Source organism: Haematobia irritans, chromosome 3, assembly GCF_050003625.1.
Source record: "Haematobia irritans isolate KBUSLIRL chromosome 3, ASM5000362v1, whole genome shotgun sequence".
Classification (NCBI taxonomy): domain Eukaryota; kingdom Metazoa; phylum Arthropoda; class Insecta; order Diptera; family Muscidae; genus Haematobia; species Haematobia irritans.
The window spans coordinates 166,522,402-166,547,765 of NC_134399.1; the positions used below are offsets into that span (position 1 = coordinate 166,522,402).

Below are 25,364 nucleotides of genomic sequence, written 5' to 3' on the forward strand. Positions count from 1 at the left end.
CTCCTTCGGTTTTGCCTCAAAATAGGCCTCAGTTTCGGCGATCACATCTTCATTGCAGCCAAATTTTTTCCCTGCGAGCATCCTTTTGAGGTCTGAGAACAAGAAATAGTCGCTGGGGCCAGATCTAGAGTATACGGTGGATGGCGAAGCAATTCGAAGCCCAATTCATGAATTTTTGTCATCGTTCTCAATGACTTGTGGCACGGTGCGTTGTCTTGGTGGAACAACACGTTTTTCTTCTTCATATAGGACCGTTTTGCCGCGATTTCAACCTTCAAACGCTCCAATAACGCCATATAATAGTCACTGTTGATGGTTTTTCCCTTCTCAAGATAATCGATAAAAATTATTCCATGCGCATCCCAAAAAACAGAGGCCATTACTTTGCCAGCGGACTTTTGAGTCTTTCCACGCTTCGGAGACGGTTCAACGGTCGCTGTCCACTCAGCCGGCTGTCGATTGGACTCAGGAGTGTAGTGATGGAACCATGTTTCATCCATTGTCACATATCGACGGAAAAACTCGGGTGTATTACGAGTTAACAGCTGCGAACACCGCTCAGAATCATCAACACGTTGTTGTTTTTGGTCAAATGTGAGCTCGCGCGGTACCCATTTTGCACAGAGCTTCCGCATATCCAAATATTGATGAATGATATGACCAACACGTTCCTTTGATATCTTTAAGGCCTCTGCTATCTCGATCAACTTCATTTTACGGTCATTCAAAATTATTTTGTGGATTTTTTTGATGTTTTCGTCGGTAACCACCTCTTTCGGGCGTCCACCGTCCTCCGCGCTCATTTCACCACGCTTGAATTTTGCATAAAAATCAATTATTGTTGATTTCCCTGGGGCAGAGTCCGGAAACTCATTATCAAGCCAAGTTTTTGCTTCCACCGTATCTTTCCCCTTCAGAAAACAGTATTTTATCAAAACACGAAATTCTTTTTTTTTTTCATCATTTGATGGTTGGTACTATATATCGTATAGATAGCGCTAGTTCTTCTAAAGTCCTACTTAATAAATTATTAAGAATTCTAATCCACAGGGTGGCTGATGATTTCGTCTGACAACTAACAGGTTTATTACACTGACAGTTCATTGTTTACAAGCTTTCAAAAGCATTTTGATCAATTGCATTCACAAATAACATCATTCGTGATGGAATTCAAGCGTTATTTCTTTCTTTTAAAATTCGGTCGGAAAACCGTAAGTCGCTATCGTTAGAGTGATCCAGCATTTAAATGTGAATAAATCTATTATTTCTCGAATACCATTGCTCGTTATTGTGATACTGGCAGTATTGCATAAAAGTGAATTGATTCGAAAAGTGAAAGCCAGATTTAGAACGAAATCCACGCCGCAGTGGTAGAAAACTTGCTCGAGAGCTGAACATTTCGCATGAACGGATGCAACACATATTTAAAAATGAGATTGGACTAAAGCCTTGGAAGTTCCACAAAAAGTGCAAGAGCTCCCCAATGCACAAAAAAGTTAGCCTGGCAAGAGCCAAGGAATTGCTTCGCTGGCATGAATTTGGCAAGTTACCGAATGTGTTTTTTCCGATAAGCAGGCATTCCAAATTGAGAAGCGAACAAGTAGTGAACAAACCAAAAAATCGGTTTTACTTGCAAAGAGGTCAGCTGGAAATTTACATCACCAGAACTCAACGTCGCAAGGGCCGATGATAGCTTCCCGCTCGTATTTACCGACTATCGGGTCAAAATAAATACCAATATTATCGGGGAAAGCTCCTAAAGACAGTATTGAAACCCTGAACAGACAAACGTTTCGACCGCAGACCATGGACGTTCCAACAGGAACGTCCACAATCGAATTACTTGGGTTGTGTTATCTAAAATCGTTTTCTAAATTGTGAGTTAGTCCATACGTGGTATATATTAGACAAAAAGGTATGTATAGGTAAGTCTACAAATAATTACGAATCTATATGGACTTTTGCACGGTACGTAGGGAGTCACAATTGAAATATGAGGGTCGCTTATACGGGGGCGACTGGGGATCGATTTATGTGAGGGCTATATATAACTATAGACCGATATGGACCTAGTTAGGCATGGTTGTTGACGGCCATATACTAGCACAACGTACCAAATTTCAACTGACTCGTATGAAATATGCTTCTCCAAGAGGCTCCAAAACCAAATCTCGGGATCGGTTTATATGGGGCTATATATGATTATGGACTGATATGGACCACTTTTGGCATGGTTGTTAAATATCATATACTAACATCACGTACCAAATTTCAACCGAATCGCATGAATTTTGCTCTTCCAAGGGGCTCTTCCAAATCTGGGGATCGGTTTATATGGGGGCTATATATAATTATGGAGCGATTTCGACCAATTTTTGCACGGGTGTTTGAGGCCATATATTAACACCACGTACCAAATTTCAACTGAATCAGATGAATTTTGGTCTTCCAAGAGGCTCCGCAGGTCAAATCTGGTGATCGGTTTATATGGGGCTATATATAATTATGGACTGATAGGAACCAATTTTTACATGGTCATTCATCTACCAAATTTCAGGCGGATCTGATGAAATTTTCCTCGCTTAGAGGCTCCGCAAGCCAAATCTGGGGATCGGTTTATATGGGGGCTATATATAATTATGGACCGATGTGAACCAATTTTTGCATGGCTGTTAAAGACCATATACTAACACCATGTACCAAATTTCAGTCGGATCGGATGAAATTTGCTTCTCTTAGAGGCTCCAAAAACCAAATCGGGGGATCGGTTTATATGGGGGCTATATATAATTATGGACCGATAAGGGCCAATTTTTGGATGGTTGTTAGAGATCATATACTAACACCTCGTACCTAATTTCAGCCGGATCGGATGAAATTTGCTTCTCTTAGAGGGTCTGCAAGCCAAATTTGGGGGTCCGTTTATATGGGGGCTATACATAAAAGTGGACCGATATGGCCCATTTGCAATACCATCCGACCTACATCAATAACAACTACTTGTGCCAAGTTTCAAGTCGATAGCTTATTTCGTTCGGAAGTTAGCGTGATTTCAACAAACGGACGGACGGACGGAAATGCTCAGATCGACTCAGAATTTCACCACCACCCAGAATATATATACTTTATGGGGTCTTAGAGCAATATTTCGATGTGTTACAAACGGAATGACAAAGTTAATATACCCCCATCCTATGGTGGAGGGTATAAAAAAACAACATATTTCTAATAAATGCCAAATTAAATATGTATGAGTTTGTACCCGGTTATATGCAGGCAAAATTTATCCGTTTATATTCGCTTAGTCGATTCTGTTTTTGTCGCACTACACCTTGCTAAAATGACAATAAACAATCATAGTAAAACTAAAAATCACATTGGAACACATTAAATAGATTTAAACTAGAGTGAATCACAGGCTATTATCATCATCACATGAGACAGCAATTGAGGATGAATGACATCTACATAAAATAGATGCGCTTTTCATGTTCGGTTCACTCTAGGGTAGTCGATGTGAAAAAATCGATGGGGAAAGCAACATGGGGTAACATGCCCACATATGATCAGCATTGAAGATGTTATGATATCAAAAACAAAATTTACAATATTTAAAAGAAAAATTCTTCAAAAGAAAGAACTTTCTTTACGACTGAATAGTCTAAATGAGTCTGAATCAAATTGGGCTGTGTCATATTTCGGCAACCATATATATGTATGCCGAGAAAACAACATTTTTACTAAAAAAATGTTCCATGTTCACCGTCCATATTCCTTCTCTGCATGTAAAGGGTGATTTGTTAAGAGCTTGATAACTTTTTTTTAAAAAAAACGCATAAAATTTGCAAAATCTCATCGGTTCTTTATTTGAAACGTTAGATTGGTCCATGACATTTACTTTTTGAAGATAATTTCATTTAAATGTTGACCGCGGCTGCGTCTTAGGTGGTCCATTCGGAAAGTCCAATTTTGGGCAACTTTTTCGAGCATTTCGGCCGGAATAGCCCGAATTTCTTCGGAAATGTTGTCTTCCAAAGCTGGAATAGTTGCTGGCTTATTTCTGTAGACTTTAGACTTGACGTAGCCCCACAAAAAATAGTCTAAAGGCGTCAAATCGCATGATCTTGGTGGCCAACTTACCGGTCCATTTCTTGAGATGAATTGTTCTCCGAAGTTTTCCCTCAAAATGGCCATAGAATCGCGAGCTGTGTGGCATGTAGCGCCATCTTGTTGAAACCACATGTCAACCAAGTTCAGTTCTTCCATTTTTGGCAACAAAAAGTTTGTTAGCATCGAACGATAGCGATCGCCATTCACCGTAACGTTGCGTCCAACAGCATCTTTGAAAAAATACGGTCCAATGATTCCACCAGCGTACAAACCACACCAAACAGTGCATTTTTCGGGATGCATGGGCAGTTCTTGAACGGCTTCTGGTTGCTCTTCACTCCAAATGCGGCAATTTTGCTTATTTACGTAGCCATTCAACCAGAAATGAGCCTCATCGCTGAACAAAATTTGTCGATAAACACATTTCGAACCGAACACTGATTTTGGTAATAAAATTCAATGATTTGCAAGCGTTGCTCGTTAGTAAGTCTATTCATGATGAAATGTCAAAGCATACTGAGCATCTTTCTCTTTGACACCATGTCTGAAATCCCACGTGATCTGTCAAATACTAATGCATGAAAATCCTAACCTCAAAAGAATCACCCTTTAGAAAGGTATTGGTATTTTCACATAGCCTGGATGTGAACCCAAGATCATCTGCGCACAGAAATCAGAATCCGAAATTTATTAATTGAAATTTCTTTAATAACAGAAATGTTTTTAAAAGCTTAATATTGATTACTTATTGGAATCCATAAGGATTATAATTGATTTCTCAACTTCAATCCACTTAAGCGGCACTTATTCAATTCATATACAGAATAATTCGCATAATGACATCCCTATCCCGCAAATAGCAATAACGTCATTGGGTACTATGCGCAATGTTTCAAACGAAATTACAACCGGACGATGGACAACATAATAATACAAAATACAATTGTACAAGACCCATCATCATCATCATCATCAGCTAGTCTCTTGATCGTGTCGGTCAATCACCATTAACATCGTCATCGTTTACGCACCCATTTATTACGTTTACATGCATATGAACACACAGGCACACACGTTATGACGATACGATTTATACAAAAGTGTGTCCCGTGTCAGATGTCCGACCGACTAACAATCATATAGTGAAAGGAGTTTTGCGAGAGATCAAAACTGGTACAACAGCATAAAAAAACATGAAGGCAGAGAGACTCTGCCTTGTAAAAAGTGCGTGCTTGCAGGGCAATCATTGTTTATGACATGCAAAAATACTGCCGTGTATGAATAAATGTTAAGTCAAGCTGTATTTGTGGGAGGCTCACGATGAGGGAGACCCATATAGGAGAAAAGGAAACGAGAGATATGAGAGAGCTATAAAATCAAAGCATTAATTAAAGATGTTATTGTTCTTTGTATGATGCGAACAGTGATGTCAATCCATCTATTTTTTCGACTTGTATTGAATACAGCAGTAGAAAAGAAACAATGCGTTCAAAGATAATTTAAGGTCGAAAGTAATATCATAGAACATAAAACTTTTTTATTAAAACAACTACCATAAAAACAACTACCAAAAAAAAAAAAAAAACAACCATATTAGGTTTGAAATTTTATTTTTATTTTAACGCAGAATGAAGTTATTACATTTTAGAGTTACAATTATTTTGCAATTAAAAATGTTTTTAAATGCATTTATCATCAATTCAATATTAAATGAAATTTTTTAATTATCTTTCCAAAATCAAGATTTTTTGAGATATTGTCCTACAACATTTTTCTAATGTTCATATACCTACAGTATGTCAAGAAAGTGTTTTTACAATAGGATAAAAATTATGTTTTGTTCCAAAATTAAATATAATGAAATTTTAAAAAACATTTTATTATGTATTTAGCAAAGTATACATACGTACACAGCATTGCTGCAAAAAAATAAAATATTTAATATTTCAATTTATCTGGAATTTGAAATATTTGGCAATGTCAAAAAACTTTCTTGACATACTGTATGAGAAACTTTTTGCTTATCCCTTGTGTATGTGATAACACCGGATGCGATACCAGCGTGATAAGGTCCCGTGGGACCTATAATAAAAAACGAATGGTAGAGAGGTTATCCCTACGATATTTTTCGATTTTTTACTATGGGTGGAGTCTTCTATGACTCACAAATTGCATATATAGATATTCGTTAGTAAATATAGAGTTTTTTTTTTTAATTTTTAATAGAATACAGATAATGTTTAAATTTTTTATTAGTATTCTAGGGGCCCTGATGTTTGTCAAAGGCGTGGTACCTATAAGTATCCTTATACATACCAAGCAACAATATATTGTTTTAGAAGTTGAATGTTCTGAACAAACTGGATTTTTGAAGGAAAAACAAAACGAGTTTTTTGTAGTGACGTTCGTTTTGTTCGCAGTATTATGTGCAGTTGTTGCTTCAAACTTGGTCAAAATTGAGGAACATTTTGCCAAATTCCAGGAGCCTATGGGTCTGGAATATGTATAGAAATATGGGTCTGGAATATGTATAGAAATATAAAAACTTGAACTTCAGAAATATAAAAACTGAAGTTCAAATAACTTTTTTTCCACTTGTAGTTTCGCTATAGTGGATATATCCTCGGAACACATAAAATTATGTACTATGAAGCAATGAAACCAATGGAAACTTCAAAAATGACAAGTTCTTCTAAATAACGGAATTTTCTGAAAGGATGTTATTGTTATTAATTGTTCCAAATATAAAAATCGCATTATCTTTATGCAACTTTTTAAACTGCGCTAAAACCACTGATGCAATTAGTGGTAGGTCCCAATGGACCTCATCACGCAGAATCGCACTAAACTTTTTAAAATACCTATAAAACCGATTTAAAGATTCAATCACATAAAAATTTACAGTTTTCAACTTAAAACCCTTTTATACAAGAAGTCATAAACCATCACGCTGCAAATCATGCAAAAGATAAAGTTATGTAGGAATAAAAATCAAAAAAGTCCAGCGGGACCACATCACGCACAGAAGGGTTATAAACAATAATAAAAACAATAAACAATTATTGTCAATGCATATAGGATGAAAAAATAAGTTTTTTCTAACTTATACTTATAGATACTTCATAAAATGTTTGTTCAACAGTGAATCGGCTAGAAAAAATCTCTGGCAACTGAGTAAAGTGACTACATTGACTTTGTGTATGCAAACGATTGGCAGCAAAATGCACCACATGTGCTATCTGTAAGACAACACTTCACAAAAACAATGAGCGGTTTAATTATTGGTGGCTAAACTACAAGAGAGAACATCGGTTGAGTGAACACTTTCGGAGGCTCGTCATGAACAGTCTGATGAGTGACTAGACACAGTGGTTTTTCCAGCAAAATCAGATAATTTAAATTGAAGATTTTCTGATTATTGAATAAAAGTCGTCACATATTTTCAAAATGAATATCTCTTGCGTTCACAGAAAAATTTAAAACAAAAAAATGTTTTTTTAATTGGATCAATTACTTTTTAATTGATTTTGGTAATGATACCATAATTTCTTTTTCATATCAATTAAAACTTAAATAGATGAATTAATTTTGTTATTGAAACGAAAAGGTATGTTTTCTATATACACAGAAAAAAATATCACCAAAATATTTCCAATTAAAAAGTTAATTGAAGTTGAAATTTTTTTCAATTAATAAATTAATTGGTACAATTAACTTTTAATCAAGATAGAAACATTAAGTTAATTAAGTCAATGATTGAAAATTTTAAAATTTTTAATTAAAAAGTTAATTGATACAATTAACTTTTAATCAAGTTCGGAAGACTAAGTCAGTTTATGATGATGATGAACATTTTTTTTAAATTTTTAATTACAATTTTTTTTCAAATAATCAATTGTTAATCCAAATAAAAATTCTAAGCCAATTCAGAATATAATTGAAAATAGTTACCTTTTTTTTAATTAATAAATTAATTGAGTTTTGCAATCAACATCAATTAAATTTTTAATTGAATCAATTAAAAAATTAATTGAAATTTGGCAATGAAATCAATCAATTTTTTTAATCAAGAATTTTTTCTATGGCCAATTAAAACTGTGATTGATACTATCATTTTCGTGATTGAAGACATTTCAATTAAAAAATTAATTGGATCAATTAATTTCGTGATTGAATCAGAAAAAATTTTTTTGTGTGTAATCGCCCCATTTTTAGGTCCATTTTTTGTTCATTCGAATTTTTACCATAAGAAGTTGAAAAACCCAAACTTTTGGTATATTCCATTTCGTTTCAGTTTTGACGTTTCTCAAAACGAACAAAACCACCTTTGATGTCATCCAATAACGATTACTCGATTTTTGATGGCATAGATGGCAAAAAGTTCCTTTGTCACGTGGCAAGAAATTGTCACGTGTCGTGAAAAGACTTCAAAGCAACTCTCGTGAATGTGCACGAACCGAACAAAAACAAATGTGTCATGCGTTAGAGAATCGGTTCGTGAATGTGCGTTAATGAAATTTTGGGAAAATCACGCCCACGATCAACTCACTCTCACGCTCAAGATTTAATTCTTGCTCATATAAATAGCGTAGACGAAACAATAGAACCGGAAACTACTATATATTAATATGTATATTTTTTTAGAGAAGAGAATGTTTTGAGAAATAGCGAAAATCGATGAAATATCTCCATTGTTTATTATTAAATTTGTATGTGTATTTCCAGATTTTATGTAAAACAAGTAAGGAAAGTCTAAAGTCGGGCGGGGCCGACTATATTATACCCTGCACCACTTTGTAGATCTAAATGTTCGATACCATATCACATCCGTTAAATGTGTTGGGGGCTATATATAAAGGTTTGTCCCAAATACATACATTTAAATATCACTCGATCACTCAAAAATTTAAGTCGGCTAATGCACTAGGGAGGAACACAATGTTAGTAAAAAAAATATGGGAAACATTTAAATCTGAAGCAATTTTGTGGAAACTTCGCAAAAGTTTATTTATGATTTATCGCTCGATATATATGTATTAGAAGTTTAGGAAAATTAGTCATTTTTACAACTTTTCGACTAAGCAGCGGCGATTTTACAAGGAAAATGTTGGTATTTTGACCATTTTTGTCGAAATCAGATAAACATATATATGGGAGCTATATCTAAATCTGAACCGATTTCAACCAAATTTGGTACGCATAGCAAAAATGCTAATTCTATTCCCTGTGCAAAATTTCAACTAAATCAGAGTTAAAAATTGGCCTCTGTGGTCATATGAGTGTAAATCGGGCGAAAGCTATATATGGGAGCTATATCTAAATCTGAACCGATTTCAACCAAACTTGGCACGCATAGCAACAATGCTAATTCTACTCCCTGTGCAAAATTTCAACTAAATCGGAGTTAAAAATTGGCCTCTATGGCCATATGACTGTAAATCGGGCGAAAGCTATATATGGGAGATATATCTACATCTGAACCGATTTCAACCAAATTTGGCACGCATAGCTACAATGCTAATTCTACTCCCTGTGCAAAATTTCAACTAAATCGGAGTTAAAAATTGGCCTCTATGGCCATATGACTGTAAATCGGGCGAAAGCTATATATGGGAGATATATCTACATCTGAACCGATTTCAACCAAATTTGGCACGCATAGCTACAATGCTAATTCTACTCGCTGTGCAAAATTTCATCCAAATTGGGGTAAAACTCTGGCTTCTGGGACCGTTTTAGTCCATATCGGGCGAAAGATATATATGGGAGCTATATCTAAATCTGAACCGATTTCAATAAAATTTGGCACACTTGACTATAGTACTAATTGTTCTTCTTGTGCAAAATCTTAAGCAAATTTGGGTAAAACTCTGGCTTCTGGGGCCATATAAGTCCATATCGGGCGAAATATATATATGGGAGCCATATCTAAATCTGAACCGATTTCTTCCAAAATCAATAGGGATCTATTCTGAGCCAAAACACATACTTGTGCCAAATTTGAAGTCGATTGGACTAAAACTGCGATCTAGACTTTGATTACAAAAATGTGTTCACGGACAGACGGACAGACGGACATGGCTATATCGACTCAGGAGCCCACCCTGAGCATTTTTGCCAAAGACACCATATGTTTATCTCGTCTCCTTCTGGGTGTTGCAAACATATGCACTAACTTATAATACCCTGTTCCACAGTGTGGAGCAGGGTATAAAAAGTAAGGAAATTCTACGCGCACCATATTGTAGATCTACATTGCCTATACCATTCAAATTTGTTGGTAGTCGTATAAAGGATATACATTTATTTAAATATGAATCGATTTGCATATTTTTTTTTTATAATTTTAATTGTTGTTGTAACAGTTTTTAATGTAGTTTCATCTATTTTGTTCTATGCTTATGTAGTTCAATTAGTAGCCAGATCTAGGAACACTGCGACAAGGATGGGGTGTGTCCAGAGTGATCGGGTGGTGAGACGGGTAGGCTTAGCTGGGCAAGCGAAAAGATGACGAGTGTCATGTGGCCCTTGATTACACATGGGACACATGTCAGCTACGCTGCTATCAGTAGGAATTGAGGCGGCTGCACTTGCCTGATCTTAGTTGGGCCAAAACTACCCTGGTCTGCCTAGGGAGGTTTCTCTCCTCCGTTGCTATGGGCGGTGGTCGGACTGCGAGAACAAGATTAACCTTGTAGCTTCTCACCGCTTCAGCTACAGTATCCCCATGAATCCTGTTCAAACCTGTCTGATATGCTGCCTGATCTAGAAGCTCTCTTTTATAACGCTGGATCTCGCGCTCTAGAAGGTGAAGTTCAACGCTTACATTCCTGGGTGGAGGTTGTCTATCCACAAGATGGTGATTTGGATGACTACTTCGATAACAACCCAAGAGGTACTGCTTTGACAACATGTAATTGTGTCGACGCACTGGGATGATCTTGGTCTCCGCATAAAGGTGATCCAGGAGTGTACTGCGGAGACATCCTGTTGCAGTTCTCAGCGTTCTGACAGATCTGTATGTTATTCCACTGCGTCTCGCTCGTTTGAGGTGTCCACACTGGCGCTGTATGGTTTACCACTGACCGACCAATTGCCTTATATGTAGTCAACAAGGTTTCTTTGTCCGCATACCAAGCGCTGCCGGCAAGCGACTACCGCGGAGCTTATCACAAATTGCAGCGGCATGGGCGGACGACTTAAAGAGGCTGTCGAATGTGACCCCGAGAATCTTGGGGGTAATTTGTGGTGGGAATTATTTCGCCGTCGACTCTGACATTCAAGTGCCTGCGTACTTCCCCCGTCAATGTAGTGAATAGTGTGGCTGAGGATTTGGTGGGAGATATCCTCAAATTTCTTGCAGTGAAATAACTGGTAAGATCAACGAGGTAGACGTTCAATCGATCGCATATGCTATCAACAATGGGCCCGGATGCCATGATTGTACAGTCGTCCGCATATTATACAATCTCGACGCTGTCAGGAGGGGGTGGAATCGAGGACAGGTGCCGGAGATATCACCCCACCCTTGGGAACGCCCTGTTTAACTCTACGGGGTTTTGACTTCTTGTCCCCGAATTCCTCGTACGACTGGCGTCCGCACAGATAATTCAGAACCCAACGCTTGGTTCCTGCCGGTAGGGACGTATTCTCGATGTCCTCGATAGTGTAGCATGGTTGACCGTATCGAATGCCTTCGATAGGTCAAGCGCCACGAGGACCGCCCAGTGACACCTCTTGGGCTGATTGGGTCCCATATTATTGTGTGCTGAAATGGCATGCAAGGCTGTCGTCGTACTATGTACCTTACGGAATACATGTTGATGGTGGGCAGCTGCCTCAAGTGTCTTGGCTATTGGCGAGAGAAGGGATATCGGTCTGTACGATTCACCTTTACTTGAATCTTTGCCTGGCTTCAGTAGTGGAATCACCCTACCCATCTTCCAGACATTGGGTATAATATCGGTGATTCCTAGGACAGATTGAGGAGTCTGGTCAGGTACTCAACTCCCAGTATTCCCAGATGCTTCAGCATTAGCATTGAAATTCCGTCGGGGCCAGCGCCTTGGGTGGTTTCGCGCTGTTGATGACATTAGCAACTTCGTCTGTGGTAAATTGTGGTGTGTTCTCGGCTTTGGAGACCACGTATGCGACGAGTGGCTCTCCTTTTCGCTCTATCACTCTCAGAATGCTCGACAAGCTGTCGGTTGAAAAATCTAGCGCATCTCTTCGGATCAGTCACCGTCACGTAGCCAAAGGTGACTGCGATCCCATCATTTAATTTTAGTAATTTTATAAGCCTTCTTTTTTTTGCAGGGGAAATTTTGCAAGGAAAATGTGGATATTTTGTCCATATATTTCCAAATTACAGGAATTTGTAAAAAACTGAACTGATTTTGGCTGAATTTCGTACAAATTGATGAAATATTAACTGTATTCTCTGTGCAAACATTCATGTCAATCGGTGTGAAATTTTGACCTCCGGTGGCCATACGAGTCTAAATCGGGCGCACGATTTATATGGGAGCTATATCTAAATCTAAACGGATTCCAACCAAATTCTGCATGGAAGAAAAAAAGGATTTTCGTGTTTTGATAAAATACTGTTTTCTAAAGGGAATGGTTAGCATGCCCGCCTTGCATACACAAGGTCGTGGGTTCGATTCCTGCTACGACCGAACACCAAAAAGTTTTTCAGCGGTGGATTATCCCACCTCAGTAATGCTGGTGACATTTCTGAGGGTTTCAAAACTTCTCTAAGTGGTTTCACTGCAAGGTGGAACGCCGTTCGGACTCGGCTATAAAACATGGAATCGGGCAGCACTCAGTGATAAGAGAGAAGTTCACCACTGTGGTATCACAATGGACTGAATAGTCTAAGTGAGCCTGATACATCGGGCTGCCACATAACCTAACCTAACCTAAAGGGAAAAAATACGGTGGAAGCAAAAACCTGGCTTGATAATGAGTTTCCGGACTCTGCCCCAGGGAAATCAACAATAATTGATTGGTATGCAAAATTCAAGCGTGGTGAAATGAGCACGGAGGACGGTGAACGTTGTGGACGCCCGAAAGAGGTGGTTACATAAAAAATCCACAAAATGATTTTGAATGACCGTAAAATGAAGTTGATCGAGATAGCAGAGGCATTAAAGATATCAAAGGAACGTGTTGGTCATATCATTTATCAATATTTGGATATGCGGAAGCTCTGTGCAAAATGGGTGTCGCGCGAGCTCACATTTGATCAAAAACAACAACGTGTTGATGATTCTGAGCTGTGTTTGCAGCTGTTAACTCGTAATACACCCGAGTTTTTCCGTCGATATGTGACAATGGATGAAACATGGCTCCATCACTACACTCCTGAGTCCAATCGACAGTCGGCTGAGTGGACAGCGACCGGTGAACCGTCTCCGAAGCGTGGAAAGACTCAAAAGTCCGCTGGCAAAGTAATGGCCTCTGTTTTTTGGGATGCGCATGGAATAATTTTTATCGATTATCTTGAGAAGGGGAAAACCATCACCATTGACTATTATATGGCGTTATTGGAGCGTTTGAAGGTCGAAATCGCGGCAAAATGGTCCCATATGAAGAACGCAACGCATCGTGCCACAATTCATTGAGAACGATGGCAAAAATCATGAATTGGGCTTCGAATTGCTCCAGAATTGCTTCTCCAGATCTGGCCCCCAGCGACTTTTTCTTGTTCTCAGACCTCAAAAGGATGCTCGCAGGGAAAACATTTGGCTGCAATGAAGAGGTGATAGCCGAAACTGAGGCCTATTTTGAGGCAAAACCGAAGGAGTACTACCAAAATGGTATCAAAAAATTGGAAAGTCGTTATAATCGTTGTATCGCTCTTGAAGGGAACTATGTTGAATAATAAAAACGAATTTTGACAAAAAAATTTGTTTTTCTTTGTTAGACCGGGGACTTATCAGACAATTTTTTCGATGTATATCTAAATCCGAACGGATTTCTTCCAAAATCAATGGGATTCTATTCTGACCCAAAAATACTCACGGGCGGATTGAGGGTCATGGCTAGATCAATTCATGCGCCGACCCTGATCATTTTTGCAAAATACACTATGTGTCTATCTCGTATCATACATATTCACTAACTAATAATACCACAGTAAACACAGTTCCCAAAAATTTTAAATTTCAAATCACTGTGCAGCAAGCAGCTGAAGCCAATGCAGCACAACAATACCTCCTGCAGAGACAGAGAGAGAGACTTTGTTGATAACGCTATGTGGTTTTACATTTTCTTTGTATTTTGGGCTCTCGATCTGTGATCATATTTTGTTTCGGAGATCTTTTATTTCCATTTCAATATAAAATTGACAACAATTCATTTCCGACGCTTAGTCTTGTAACAGAAGTGCCTGCTGCTGCATTATCGGTTCGGCACGGCATTTTCTAGCTTTCGGTGTTTGCCTCATATTAGTTAGCGGGAAAAATTATTTAATATTCCGCCGAGGGTAATCAACGAAAGAAAGTGTTCATTCGTTCGGTCATAGGTAGACATAATTTTGATCATAAACGTGCCTTGTTCACCTCAAAACGAAAAACATAAAACCGGACGGAAAGAGTGAATGTGTGCGCACATGCGTTTTGAGTCAAGTGATTTTATAGTTAACGGCCAACGCTTTCAAGAAGACGACCGTTGCATGATTTAAAAAAAATTGATTTTGTTCAAACAACAAAAAAGAAAATAAAGCATAAAATATTAATTGTGATTAATATATTTATATAATACATATTATAAACATTTTTAACAAATTTCATGTAATAAACTTCTGTTGAAAATTCGAGAGAAATAAACTTCCAAAATAATGTAAGCAAAATTTTATTATGCCCTAAAATAAAAAGCAAACAGTTGTATATGTAACAAATAGTGTTAATAAATAAACTTAACGTTTGTTGTTTTTCGTTAACATCAATAAAAAAAAAACATTTTTAATAACTTGTAATTGAAACGGAAACCTTTTCATAAACTTGTTTTAAAACCTTGGCCACAATGGGCAATTCCACAAAGTACACAAGCAACGAAAAAAGAAATTTTATAGTGAAAGATGAACTTTAAGTTACATACCGAAAAAAAACTCTCCCCCAAAGAAAACATACAAAACTTGTTTGTTTGTGGTTTCCATTTTATGGTGTGCCTTAATTTAATGAACAATTTCCAAACTTTAATTAAACTCTTTTTTTTTTTTTTTGTTTGATCCACCAACTACGCCAACTTAGAGGATTATATGGTGTAATAAGCAAGTCACTTAAATCTGTGGTATTATTTTGTGTTGCTGCTACATTATTTATGTATATATATCTTAATTAATTAAACACAAATCATAGTGACTTAAACGAGCAATGTCATAATGCATCTCATCATTCCAACCACTGGCTTATGAAACAATCATGCAACGTCTCCAACCATAACAACTTTTGAAGAGATCTTATTGAGTTCTATTATGAGGTGGTGACAAACGTATATGGCCTTTGGGTAGATTGGGATTTTTACTCTTTTATATCGTTTTTTACCGCAGCCATTCAATGTTTATTTAGAAAATTTAACTGTGGCATAAACTTTGTAATTTTCTGTCCTTGAAAAAAATATGGTGGCAATTAGTATGTAAATGGTCCTCATGCACACAGATTTTTTTTTCTGATTCAAATCAATTTATGCAATTAATTTGTTAATTGAAATTGCTTCAATCAATTAATAATAAAAGATATACTTGATTAAAACATTAATTGATTCCATCCGGCATTTTAATTAATTTTTAATAGATTCAATTAAAAATTTAGTTGATTTTGGTTGAAAAACTCAATTAAATTTTCAAATGAGACAATCGATTATTTAAGTGTTATTGTTGACTTATTTATTATTAGTTTTCATTAAGACGAAATAAATATTTTTTACACAGATTTTTTTTTATTCAATCACGAAACTAATTGATCCAATTAATGGTTTAATTGAAATGTTTTCAATAACGAAAATGATACTATCAATCATAGTTTTAGTCGAGCGTCAAAACATATTTGATTAAATAATTAAATGATTTAATTTAATTTATTAATTGATTCAATTAAAAATTTAATTGACGTTGATTGCAATATTCAATTAATTTTTTTAATTTAATTTAAAATTTTTTTAAGAAAAAACTATTTTCAATCTCTTTCATAGCTGACTTACGGCCATTTTCATGTAGCTCCGTTAGGCTTTAACTGCCAGTTAACAGAAAGTAAATTGCAAATATCTTCTCTTCGGTTAACTTTAATTGAAAAACTTTCGTCAGTTAAGTTCCTAATTCGCATATGGGACACATAGGCAAGATAACAGCTTCGACCATACTACGGTTTAAAAGTTGGTTAGTTAACGGAACACTAACGGAGCTTTATGAAAATGGGGGTTAGTGTTTTTAGTTTGACTAAATAATTGATTGTATCAAAGAAATTGTTTATTAAATTGTTTTGTTTAAAAATTAGAAACAAATCCTTAGTTTTTAACTGACTTACGGCCATTTTCATGTAGATCCGTTAGGCTTTATCTTTTCTCCGGTTAACTTTAACTGCCAGTTAACAGAAAGAAAAATGGAAATATCTTTTCTCCGGTTAACTTTAACTGAAATAAATAATTGTCAAATAAATAATTTTTATAATTTATAATGGATTTTAACCCTTGTCGGAAACTTTTGACCTCAAATATTTTCAAAAATTCACAATTTTTTCAGATTGGATTTAGCATTTTTTTTCGACAAAATTTAAATGATTTGTACCATTTTATTAATTCTTACTCTGTTTTTAACCTATTTGAAACAAAAAAAGTTAAAACTACCCATTAAAAGTATAAAAAAAGCAAGTTATAAAAAATTGAATTAAAAGAACTTCCTGGTTAGTTAGAATAAAGAACATCATTGGGAGTGTCTGGATCTTCTGGAAGTACTTTTAAAGTTGTGCCTTTGGAAGAACTTCCAAATTTTTTTGCTGGGTTCATGAAAACGGAGTTAGTCTTTCAAATTTGATTAAAAAATAGAAAACAAACAAGTATATACAGCACTAAGTTCGGCCGGGCCGAATCTTAAATACCCACCACCATGAACCAAATATTAGGGTTTCCTTTGAAATTTCAGGAGGGCTTGAGGACACCTCCCGAAGATAAATTTAAAGATTTCACCTATGAGGACTATATCAGATTCTGGATTTATAAGAACCATTTTTGTTTGAGTTTTAGAGGAATCATTAACATCTCTTGTAAGTGTGCAAGAAAATTATGAAATAACGTCTTGATTTGAAACCTTAAATCTGTAGAAGTAAAATCTGGAAATTTTACATTGAGTTTCAAGCAATTTTCATGATCAGTGCGCCTTCTACACCCTCAAGATGTGAAGTCGGTCTATATGGAGGCATTACCAAATGGACCGATAAAAACTTAATCCGATACACATTTTTGTAAGCCTAAAATACCAGAATATTTACAATTTCAGGTAAATTAGATAAAAACTATGGTTTTCCGAAACCCAAGGAGTTAAATCGGGAGATCATTCGTATGGGGGCTATACTAAAATATGGACCGATACTCAACGTTTTCGGCACTCTTTATGACCCGAAAATACCTCTAGATTTCGAATTTCAGGCAAATAGGATAAAAACTTCGGATTCTAGAAGCCCAAGAAAGTAAAATCGGGAATCGGTCTATATGGGGGCTACCCCAAAATATGGACCGATACTCACCATTTCCGCCACACCTCTTTATGGTCCTAAAATACCTCTAGATTTCCAATTTCAGACAAATTGGATAAAAACTACGGTTTCTATAAGCCCAAGACCCCAAATCGGGAGGTCGTTTTATATGGGGACCATACAAAAACATGGACTGATACTCACAATTTTTGGCACACGTATTTGTGGTCCTACAATACCTCTAGATTTCCAATTTCAGGTAAATTGAATAAAAACTGCGGTTTCTATAAGCCCAAGAAGTAAAATCGGGAGATCGGTCTATATGGGGGCTATACCAAAACATGGACCGATACTCACCATTTTTGGCACACCTTTTTATGGTCATAAAATACCTCTAGATTTCAAATTTCAGGCAAATTGGATAAAAACTTCGATTTCTATAAGCCCAAGACCCCAAATCGGGAGGTCGGTTTATATGGGGACTATATCAAAACCTGGACCGATATAGCCCATCTTCGAACTGGACCTGCCTGCAGACAAAAGACGAGTTTGTGCAAAATTTCAGCACGATTGCTTCATTATTGAAGACTGTAGCGTGATTACAACAGACAGACAGACGGAGGGACATCGTTATATCTCCTTAGAATTTCTCCCTGATCAAGAATATATATACTTTATATAGTCGGAAATCGATATTTCGATGTGTTACAAACGGAATGACAAACTTATTATACCCCCGTCACAATTCTATGGTGCAGGGTATAAAAATTATCAATTTTTTAATTGAACAAGTTTTAAGATTCAATCAACTTTTTAATTGGAAATATTTTAGTGAGAATTTTTTCTATGTATGTACACTATCAATCATAGTTTTAATTGAGCCTCAAACATACTTGATTAAATAATTAAGTGATTGAATTGATTGATTTTGATTTAAAAAATCAGACATTTTTCCAAAACCGGTTCAACCGGTTTTCATAAAAGCACATAATTTTGAAAGAAAAAGACTTGCCAAAGAGATTAGATGAAAATTTAAATCTTCGATTGGTCACCACAACGACCGATGGTAGTTCCTGAGCCTGGGGCATTTGAAGAGTAAGGTTGACATTAAAAAATACCAAAAGATTTTGACCTTTGAAGTTGTGTCCCTGTCATCCAAAGATTCGACATTTCGATTCGATTTAATAATTATTTCTTTAAATCAAAAATATTTTATTTAAATTAACCCTTTCACTACCGATGTCCCCTTAGAAGGACATTCGAAAAAGACACCAAATTCTATTTTCCCACTTAGTTTCGATTTATTTATCGATGTTATTTTAAAGTAGAGGCTTTAATCTAAATAAGCTATAAATATTTCCCATATTAGTGAGCACTAAAATATATTTTTATAAACTTCTTTAACAATAAACGAAAAATATGAAAATTTTAGATAATTTTTCTACTGTATGTCTCTAGAAAATGGAAATTTATACAAAAAGTATAGCTGATACTTTTTCGGGTTATTTTTTGTATTTTTTCTCACACTTTGAAAGATATTATAGGCCAAACAGCTTCTTTTCGTAAGGCCATTTGGTCACAAATCAAGAATCAAGTTTCCAGAACAAGCTCATATAGCTCTTGAAGTAATTGAGGTAGGATCTCAAAATGACAATTTTTGTTTTACATGCTGTTAGTACTAGTAAAAACAGAAGAAAAATTAAAGTTTTTAACATTAGGTTTATTTCGGTAGTGAAAGGGTTACAAAAAGTTAAAGCAGAGATTATGAAGTTTTTTTTGCAAAATTTCTTTAAAGAAATTTGTCCTTAATGTTGTGTAAATTGCGTGTCCTAATGACCTAATTTCTTCATATTAGGTTGGTATTTTTTTCAGTGTGACAACAACTCGTGTGTATTTTTGTTCACATATTCCTACCCTGTTTACAGAGCTATAACAAGATTCTCTGACGTACTCCTGTCGAGGAGCAATGCTTTTCTTCATCAAAAATTTTGAAAGCCCCAAATATGTGTTCCAACCCCTAATACTTAGCCACTAGAAAAAAGTAACAAAGTCAAACAAAACTTAACTCAAGCGCAATTACTTATGATACGAGGAGAACGACTAAAACCCCCGCCTAAGAGGCTAACATAAAAAAGTGTTAATGAATTTGTAACACGTTCAACACCATTTTATTTGCAGAAAAATTGCGAAAAATACTCTTTTTTTTAACATCGAAATTTTAATTTCATCAATTTACGATTTTATTATTGTTTGGCCTTAAATATTAAATTAAAGAAACGGTATGGATTTTGCCTTGCCAAAGCGAAGGACGGACAAAAAATTCTTTTGTGATGACCAAAGAAGAAATGTTCAATATATATTTATAAGATTGTTTCAATACAGCCTGCCTTTCAAATATTTATAGGAGTCATTTAATTTTGTTTTTATTTTTTTTTTATATTTTCGTGCTTAAGTATTTAAGTCAATATGGCCATGTTTTTATGGTTTCACATGATACGATTCAGTTGAAGAGGATATTCACTTAAAAATCCCCTTAATCCATGAATGTGTGTGTGTGTGTGTGATTCTTCGAACGTGCTGTTCATTGTGATGACAATGACGTTGTTGGCAATGACGATGAAGATGCTCATTATAATCAGCATCATGGGTGACGATTGAGATGCTTCATTCCCGACTATCAATTATTCCGGTAGTATGCATGTGACTCACAGCTTTATTTGAATGGGCAAATTTCTTTGGTTTTCGTATTCAAAGGCTTTCGATAATCAAGATAAAAGCAAACACTATTCTTTTAAGGTATTTCCACTGCTAATCATGAATAGCAATAGAGTTCCATAGAATTTCCAACACGCTTTGACGTATTTCGCTGATTAATCTGTTATTTAGTCCTTGTTTAAGACAACAAAAGTGAATTGTGGAGAAATTAAGTTGTCAATTAAAAACAAAATTTATTAATTTGTTTATACCAATTACCCCAATTTTCATGAAGCTCCGTTAGCTAACGAACTTTTAAACCATACTATGGACATATCTGTAATCTTGCCTATATATTCCACATGCCAGTTAGAAATTTAACTGCTGAAAAATTTCTGTTAAAGTTAACCAGAAAAAAAGATATTTGCAATTTACTTTCTGTTAACTGGCACTTAAAGCCTAACGGAGCTACATGGCTCGATATATAGCCAATTATAACATGGATAAAATGAAGTGTGGAACAGGATTTTTAGCCATTGTTATACCGCAGTGGAGAATTTCTCTCTTATCACTAAATGCCGCCCAATTCCATATTCCACAACACCGAGTTTTATTGATACGTCCGTGGCCTAGAACCTAGATCTTTCCAAAGCAAAAAAATATTTCCCCAATAATAAATCACATTTTTACACTAAACTCGATGAAATCGATTGAAAAGTTGCTTATATCATAAATTGCAAGTTGTTCTAAGGACACAAGTTTAAAAGCACTTCCAAAAATTTTTTATAACAGCTCTTTTTCATACAATATTTTTAAGGAATAATTTTAAATAATTTTGTTTAAAATACGATAAAACTACAATGAGATTTAATAAAATAGTACAAATTAATATTTTGACAACAAGAAATAAAATCCCCCAAAGAAAATATTTGAGCTCAAACGTTTCAGGCGAGCGTTAGTATCCCAGCAAAAAAAATTGGAAGTTTTTCCACAAACACCCAGCAAAAAGATTTGAAAGTTCTTCCAAAGTCACAACTTTAAAACCACTTCCAGAAGATTCACTCCCAATGATGTTCTTTATTTTAACTACGCAGGAAGTTCTTTTAATTCAATTTTTTATAACTTGGTTTTTTCATTTTAATGGATAATTTTAACTTTTTTTTGTTTCAAATAGGTTAAAAACAGAGTAAGAATTCATAAAATGGTACAAATCATTTAAATTTTGGCGAAAAAAATGCTAAATCCAATCTGAAAAAAATGTGTATTTTTGAAAATATTTGAGGTCAAACGTTTCCGACAAGTGTTAGAATCCATTAAAAATTATAAAACATTATAAAAATTATTTATTTGACAAAATATCACAGACTTTTTCAATTTACATCCAAATCATTGAATTCGGATCACACATAAAGAAGTCATGCAAATTCAGTGTAACGGCTGTTGAAATGGAGGACTTCCGTCCTATGACAAGCCCATGTTAAATTCATCGCTTCTGCGTCAATTTTGCACCATTTCCGGATCCAAAAAGAACATTTTCATTACTTTTTTGGCGACGCTTTATTTGCTGGGCATTTCTTTTAAAACCCATCTCGGAATCCCCCATCGAGTTTTTTCAACTTTCAATGCAGTCCTTTTGGACAAGTGCACAAACATTTCTTCTAAAGCGCATCTTGTGATCCCCCAATGATTTTTTCTACTTCCAATGCAGTCCTTGTGGACAAGTATTAGAAAAAACGCAATCAGGCTATTTGAAGTGCAAATTTTGGACAATTAAAGTTTACAAAAAAATAGACAACTAATAAAAAATAAAAAAAGAAAATTAAAAAAAAGTGAAAAAATAATAATAAAAAAATCATCCCCTCTGGGATTTGAACTTGTGCCACTTGACTTTTTCGCTTCCATGGAAGTTCTTTTGAGAAGGTTTTGCAAATTACGAGAATTTTTAATTTTTTTTTTTTTTTTTTTTTGATTTTTAATGGAAAAAAATATATTTATACGAAAATGTATGCCGAAAATAAAAATAAAAACGATGCATAACATAGAAAAATAATTTTCTAGAAAAATATTTGATAAAAAATTGTCGCTGGTGAGATTTGAACCTGCGTTCTTATTTTTTCGTTCATACTAATAAAGAACATCTCGAGAAGCAATTATAATGTTATTCCATGGTGTCGTTTTACGTTCATATCACAAACATTTGAATTGACCTATCGACGCTTTATGTTCAATGGCGTTTGTGGCTGAGTGTATTAAGGCGTTCTGTTATGGTGCTGCAAACCCAGGTTCAACCCCTGCTCGGAGCGAAAAAGTTTTTCAAATTGTAAAAATTAGATAATAGGAAAATAATTGTGTAATAAAACATATGGATGAAAAAAAAAGTGAAATTGGTTGAAAAAAATTTTTTTTTTGCTTTTTAAATTTCTTCATTCAAATTAACTTCCAAGGCGCTACTTCTAAAGCAATGCAAAGGATCCAAAAAGGAAGTACTTCCCTCCTATGACAAGCCCATGTAAAATTCATTGGAGATGATACAAGTTTGCACTACTTCCGGATCACAGATTGGGGAACCAAACTACTTTTTTGGAAGCTCTTTTTTTGGTGGGATGTCTTATAAATCATAAATAATTGAAAAATTATTCATTTGGTAAAATATCTCATAATTTTTTAATTAACACCCAAAACATTGAAAAAACCTTAAAACATTATTGTTGTTTTTGATCTCAGCTTAAAACCATGCATTGACTAAACTACAAGTGTAGCTTAACCAACAGAGGAAAGGTAGACTTGTCAAATTTATTTGGGCAAAGCCCTATAGACTGTAAGATGGTTGGATGTACAGCTGTTTCGGAATTACCACATTCCTCAACAGCATCCTCTACTTGCAGCAAAACTATCAACCAATTATCAGAATAAATTCGGGTAATTCACTCAACCCAAAACTTTGAAAAGTGATCCAAATTTATTGCGATGGTTTTTGCAAAGGTAGACATCTATTCTATGAGAAGCCCATGTTAAATCCATCGTTTCTGTTTTTCAGCGGTGGATTATCCCACCTCAGTAATGCTGGTGACATTTCTGAGTGTTTCAAAGCTTCTCTAAGTGGTTTCACTGCAATGAGGAACGCCGTTCGGACTCGGCTATAAAAAGGAGGTCCCTTGTCATTCAGCTTAACATGGAATCGGGCAGCACTCAGTGATAAGAGAGAAGTTCACCACTGTGGTATCACAACCAGCAAAAAAAGCGTCGCCAAAAAAAAATAATGAAATGTTCTTTTTGGAAGTGGTGCAAAATTGACGCAAAAGCGACGAATTTAACATGAGTTTGTAATAGGACGGAAGTCCTCAATTTCAACAGCCGGTGCACTGAATTTACAGCACTTCTTTAGGTGTGATCCGAATTCAATGTTTTGGATGTAAATTAAAAAAATTCTGTAATATTTTGTCAAATAAATAATTTTTATAATTTTTAATGGATTCTAACGCTTGTCTGAACCGTTTGACCTCAAAAATTCACAATTTTTCAGATTAGATTTAGCATTTTTTCGACAAAATTTAAATAATTTGTACCATTTTATGAATTCTTAAACTGTTTTTAACCAATTTGAAACAAAAAAAGTTAAAATTACCTATTAAAAATATGAAAAAATCATGTTATAAACAAGTAAGGAAAGCCTAAAGTCGGGCGGGGCCTACTATATTATACCCTGCACCACTTTGAAGATCTAAATTTTCGATACCATATCACATCCGTCAAATGTGTTGGGGTCTATATGTAAAGGTTTGTCCCAAATAGATACATTTAAATATCACTCGATCTGGGCAGAATTTGATAGACTTCTACAAAATCTATAGACTCAACATTTAAGCCGGCTAATGCACTAGGGTGGAACACAATGCTAGTAAAAAAAATATGGGAAACATTTAAATCTGAAGCAATTTTAAGGAAACATCGCAAAAGTTTATTTATGATTTATCACTCGATAGAAATTTATTAGAAGTTTAGGAAAATTAGAGTCATTTTTACAAGTTTTCGACAAGTTGCGATTTTACAAGGAAAATGTTGGTATTTTGACCATTTTTGTCGAAATCAGAAAACCATATATATGGCAGCTATATCTAAATCTGAACCGATTTCAACCAAATTTGGCACGCATAGCTGCAATGCTAATTCTACTCACTGTGCAAAATTTCAACTAAATTGGAGTTAAAAATTGGTCTCTGTGGTCATATGAGTGTAAATCGGGCGAAAGCTATATATGGGAGCTATATCTAAATCTGAACAGATTTCAATAAAATTTGGCACACTTGACTACACTACTAATTGTACTCCTAGTGCAAAATTTCAACCAAATTGGGGTAAAACTCTGGCGTCTGGGACCGTATTAGTCCATATCGGGCGAAAGATATATATGGGAGCTATATCTAAATCTGAACCGATTTCAATAAAATTTGGCACACTTGACTATAGTACTAATTGTTCTTCTTGTGCAAACTTTTAAGCAAATTAGGGTAAAACTCTGGCTTCTGGGGCCATATAAGTCCATATCGGGCGAAATATATATATGTGAGCTATATCTAAATCTGAACCGATTTCTTCCAAAATCAATAGGGTTCTATTCTGAGCCAAAACACATACTAGTGCCAAATTTGAAGTCGATTGGACTAAAACTGCGACCTAGACTTTGATTACAAAAATGTGTTCACGGACAGACGGACATGGCTATATCGACTCAGGAGCCCACCCTGAGCATTTTTTCCAAAGACACCATGTGCCTATCACGTCTCCTTCTGGGTGTTGCAAACATATGCACTAACTTATAATACCCTGTTCCACAGTGTGGCGCAGGGTATAAAAAATAAAAATAGGAGA

General features: G+C 35.3%; 2 protein-coding genes across 4 annotated transcripts in view; one reads left to right on the plus strand and one right to left on the minus strand.

The window, feature by feature from the left end:
- The window catches only part of LOC142230726 (uncharacterized), a 260,167-nt gene that overhangs the window by 196,127 nt on the left and 38,676 nt on the right, over positions 1–25,364 (minus strand). The window lies entirely within an intron of this gene.
- The window catches only part of LOC142230727 (carboxypeptidase B), a 41,399-nt gene continuing 30,512 nt past the window's right edge, over positions 14,478–25,364 (plus strand). For 2 of the 3 annotated variants that reach the window (XM_075301359.1, XM_075301357.1), the window contains exon 1: positions 14,478–14,955. The gene's annotated coding sequence lies outside the window, so the exon portion shown is untranslated. The remainder of the gene's footprint in view (positions 14,956–25,364) is intronic. The other variant, XM_075301358.1, reaches the window with a different exon arrangement.